Source organism: Tamandua tetradactyla, chromosome 9 (assembly GCF_023851605.1).
Source record: "Tamandua tetradactyla isolate mTamTet1 chromosome 9, mTamTet1.pri, whole genome shotgun sequence".
In the NCBI taxonomy this organism is placed as follows: Eukaryota; Metazoa; Chordata; class Mammalia; order Pilosa; family Myrmecophagidae; genus Tamandua; species Tamandua tetradactyla.
This window is the reverse complement of record NC_135335.1, coordinates 9,565,435-9,570,837: the sequence shown is the minus strand read 5'-3', so window position 1 is coordinate 9,570,837 and position 5,403 is coordinate 9,565,435.

The following is a 5,403-nucleotide window of genomic DNA, read 5'->3' as shown; positions in this document are numbered from 1 at the left end:
TAAAAAAAAAAAAAAGAAATGGAAGGGGACGAGCCTGTCCCTGGCACCACGGGATCAACAATGCCATCTTGACAAAAAGGGGGAAAAGAAGTGTAACAAAGTATCAGTGGCTGAGAGTTCAAATAAAATCGAGAGGCTATTCTGGAGGTCATTCTCATGCAAACTTCAGTTAGACATTGCTATCCGTCATAACTTGCCAACCCCAACCAAACCATTCCTGTCAATCCTAAAGAACACCTAGTGCATTATATAAGATTCTACAAGGTTCCATGCACTAGGGTAAGTTTCCAAAAACCTATAGCCTCCAGATGGGTTCCTGGACCAGACAAGTCCTGAAATGCAGAGAATCCAGCCTCTCCAGAACATCAACTAGTTCCATCCCCCATCCCATATTATTGACAGCCCCTTCCAATATGAAAAAGTTAGAATGGGCATAGCCCAAATACCCCTACAGACTGGGAAAAAGATCCAAGGTGATGGTGGAGTTATACAGAGAAGGTCGGGTTTAACAAATGAGTGTGATTGCTGAATCATTATACTGATATTTCTTTTAGCCTCCAGTACCTTAGAGCAGCTAGAAGTAAAAACCTAAAATTGTGGAATTGTAACCCATACCAAATTCTGAAATCTTTTCTACAATTGTTGCAATGTGCTTTGAAATTTATTGCTTTTTTGTATATATGCTACTTTTCACAAAAAAAGTTGATTGTGATGATTTTATATACATATATATATATATATACACACACACACACACACATATATATTCCTTCTAGCTTCCAATGTCCTGGAGCAGCTAGAAGGAAAAATCTGAGATGATGGTATGGTAGCCCATGACAAACTCTGGGATCTGTCCTCTAACTACTTGTTGAAGAGTGCTTTGAAAATTATTGCTTTTTTCTTTCTTCGCTGTGTATATATGTTATACTATACAATAAAAAAGTTAAAAAAATCTGTTCTATAACTACTCATTAAAATGTACTTGGAAATTGTTTTTTTGTATCTATGTTATATTTCACAATAAAAACATGTTTAAAAAAAGAAAAATAAATGGAGGAACCTTAAATACATATTGCTAAATGAAATGTCAATCTGAAAAAGCTACATACTGCATGATCCCAGCTGCACGCCCCCAAGGCGGAAGTATGTAGAGGGGAAAGTGGTTGCCAGAGGTACAGGAGAAGAGGCTAAAGAGGCAGAGGACGTGGGACATTTAGGGCAGTGAAATTATTCCACATACTTGTGGGCACATGACATTATGCATTTGTCAAAAGTCAGAGAACTATGGACTTAAGTTCATATTGTGTCCATATCGGCTCATCAATTTGTACCACACTAATGTAAGACGCTTGTTACTATGGGGGTCAGGAAGGAGAGGGTTATGTAGGAATTATCTGTACTTTTTGCACAATTTCCTTCTAAACCTGAAACTGCTTTTGAAAAATGAAGTCTATTTTAAAAAAAGAAGTCCTAGGCTTGGGAGCAGCTGAGATGGGAAAGTTTATGTTGCGTATATGTTTCCACAATTTAAAAAAAGAAACTAAAAAGACAATGACAAATGTAATATATGATCCTGGACTGGATCTAATCATGGAAGGGAAAAGGCTCAAAGGATATTATTGGGACACGTGAAAAAAATTACAATACACATTGGAAGCTTTATTTCAATATTGAAATTCTTGAATTTGATAACTGCCCATAAGGTGGTTAATGAATATCCTTGTTCTTAGGAAATGTATACAGAAGCATCAAGTGTTCAAGGAGCATGGTGTATAGAAGCCAGTGTCAAATGTTTAGAAAATAGACAGGCAGATGGACGGCTGGACAGAAAGAATGATATGGCAAATGTGGCAAAATGTGGATGTGGATATCTGGATGGGAATATGTTGGAGTTCTCTGCACAGGTTTTATATTACTTTAGCAACTGGCCTGTAGGTTGAACTTATTCAAAAATAAAAAGGTTTTTTCATTTGTTTGTTTGTTTGTTTGTGTTTGTTTTTTGCATGGGCAGGTACCAGGAATGGAACCCGGGACTCCGGCATGGCAGGCGAGAATTCTTGCCATTGAGCCACCATGGCCTGCTCCAAATAAAAAAGTTTTTAAAAATGGGAAACGTTATAAGGGTTACTATATTAAAATTTAATAAAAATGAACTAACTTTATTTTAAGCAACCAAATGTGATCATTTTAGTTTGAAAGACTCAAATAGAAAATTCCTTTTAGAGAAAGTGTAAAAAAAATTCTTTGGTATATATATACACCAAAGAATTTTTTTATATATATATATACAAACTTCTTGCTAATGCTTAACAATCAGCAATTATATTTAACTTGGGTCTTCTCCCTGGCTTTTGTTTTTTTCCGCCGGACAAAAGGGTTTTGGGGTTTTTCCTTGTTGACTATAAAGGTGATCTATGGAGTGGATTGGCTGGATCAAAAAGGCTATCACTTTTTAAATTAAAACTATAATGCCAAATTGTTCTCCACAGACAATGGCTAAAGCATGCCTTATAAAAAGATGCCCAGAATTCTATCCTCAAGTTGGAGCCCACATAGCTCACAAAAGTTCCTCCTTCAAAAGCAGGCTTCATAGCTGTCAGGATTTGGGTATTTTCATTTCAAGATTCTGTTTTGTGGGAGAAAAATTATATATATATATATATATATATACACACACACACACACATACATACACACACAGAGTTATACGTTATTATATAATTACAGCTCTATATATCTTCTTTCCCAGTTGTCTTCCAAAGGTATTCCCCAAAGATTTTATTTCTTTGAATTTTTTTCTTCTTCTCAAGAGGACAAGAAAAACACTGCCTGTGACAGTGTTTTATTTTACTTTTTATATTTTTATTGAGAAAGTTTTACACACTTACAGTCCATCCATAGTATACAATCAGTGGCTCACAATATCATAACATAGATGTTTATTCATCACCATGATCGTTTTTTAGAACATCTGCAGCACTCCAGAAAAAGAAATAAAAAGAAAAAAGAAAAACTCATATATCCCATTCCCCTCTCTCATTGGCCACTAGCGTTTCAATCTATGCAATTTTTTTACCCCTTTATTCCCCCCCCATTATTTATTTTTTTACTCATCTATAAATGCCCTGGATAAAGGGAGCATCAGACACAAGGTTTCACAATCACACAATCACACTGTAAAAACAATATCGTTATTCAATCATAAGAATACAAAAGAATAACCTCCAGGATAACCTCTCAACTCTGTACGAAATCTCTCAGCCTCTGAAACTTTATTTTGTCTCATTTTGCTCTTCCCCCTTTTGGTCAAGAAGCCTTTCTCAATCCCATCATGCCGGGTCCTGGCTCATTCCAGGAGTTCTGTCCCATGTTGCCAGGGATATCTGTACACCTGGGAGTCATGCCCCTGTAGGGGGAAGGGCAGTGAGTTCACTTGCCAAGTTGGCTTAGAGAGAGAGAGGTCACATCTGAGCAACAAAAGAGGTTCTCTGGGGTGACTTTAAGGCATAATTACAAGTAGGCCTAGCTTCTTCTTTGCAGGAATAAGTTTCTTAGGGGTGAAGCCCAAGATTAAGGGCTCAGTCTATTAAATTGATTGGTCTTCCTCACTGCTTGTGAGAATATCAATAATTCCCCAGATGTGGAAACTGACTATTTTCTCCTTTCTCCCCAGTTCCCCAAGGGAACTTTGCAAATGCTTTTTCATTCTTTGTCCACATTACTTTGGGATATATGGACTAACCTGCACTAACCTGCACCAACCAACAAGACCTCATGCCCTATTCAAGATTCCATGTAATTATGGTGGTCAAATAAACTGACCATACAGGTTAAATTAGATAATACACTACCCAAAATAAAAATTTTGCAACAAATAAACATATCTCCCTTTGGTTGCACACAGAAGTTGAAGTTTTAAAACATGGATGATATCATCCTGTACCCTGTATCCTGATTTACCTTAGTCTTGTTCAGATTAGCTTCATTCATATCTCTACTCAAAGCCTGATCCCTTTTTCAACTTTTAAACAGTATGGGGTACTGCTGACTTTCATAGCTTCAGAGCTCTAACTCTGAGTCTCAAGTGTCACATAAATACCCAAAATTTCTGGGAAGGACCAGGTTATACACAAACAGCTTAGTATTTTAGGATTTAGAAATAACAATTAAAACTCCAGAATGGATGTGGCTACTGTAAGAGCTCACAACCTAGGCCCCAACCTGATAACCCATGCTCCCAACTTCAATTCACTGAATTTGTATATTATAGTTAATCTATATCATGAGTGAGGCATGATAATATTTGTCTTTTTGTTCTTGACATTTCATTCAACATACTGTCCTTAACATTCATACACTTAGTTGCATGCCTCACAACTTCATTCCGTCCTGTTGTGTGTGTACACCACAGATTCCTTTCCATTCCTCAACTGTTGTACTCTTAGGCCACGTCCACCCTTTGCAAATCACAAACACTGCCGTCAGAAACACCAGTGTGCAAATGTCCCCACCTTCAGTTCTTCCAGGGACATACTGAGCAAAGGGGTTTCAGGATCATATGGCAATTCCACCCCTAGCCTCCTGTGGAACCACCACACCGCAGGGCTCCATTCTCGTCCTTAAAAGCCCCTCCACCTCCCCTGATAAATATCAACCTACAGGCAATTAGTAACCAGAAGCTCAAGACAGCCTTCCTGGTTTCACAGAGCTTGCAGGTGGCTTTTTCCATTGATGTTCACTGAAACCCTATGGTGTGTTCCCTGGGAAGCAGCTACATCTGCTTGTTGGAGGGCAGGACTTTGAGCCTGACATTTAAACAAGGATTTCAATGCCACCAGTAGCAAAGAAAAGCAATCTGGAAGCGATTAAGGTCATAACTTTATTCTCAACCCTACCCCCAGGTTAACTGTCACGCTGCAATGATTTTCAGGCTTTGAGGCCGTGACCCACAGCTAGAGGTACACACATCACGTAAATATGGAAATCAACCTTCTGGCAAACACTGCGTGGGGAAAGTTGGCCATGTTTTTCTCTTTGATTCATTCTACTGAAACTGACATGTTGTAGTCACAACGGTCAAATACAGGCAATTTCAGGTTTCAACCTATTTGTGACTATAAAGACTGCAGGAGGTTCAATCACCAGCTGCAATGTAGTTCAATTCTGATTTCCTGGGTGTGATGTTTAGGTTCAGGTGTCAGCCTGACCAGGTGATGATGCCCAGGTGTCTAGTTAGGCAAGCACTGGCCTGACCGTTACTGTAAGGATATTTCATGGCTGGCTGATAAACCAGAAGGCTGGTTAATTAAATCATCAGTCAGTTGACTGCACCTGTGACTGTCCTTAGTTCCAAGGAGCTGAGTTCTACTTTCTCCCCTGCTATAGCACTTAAATAACCTCACG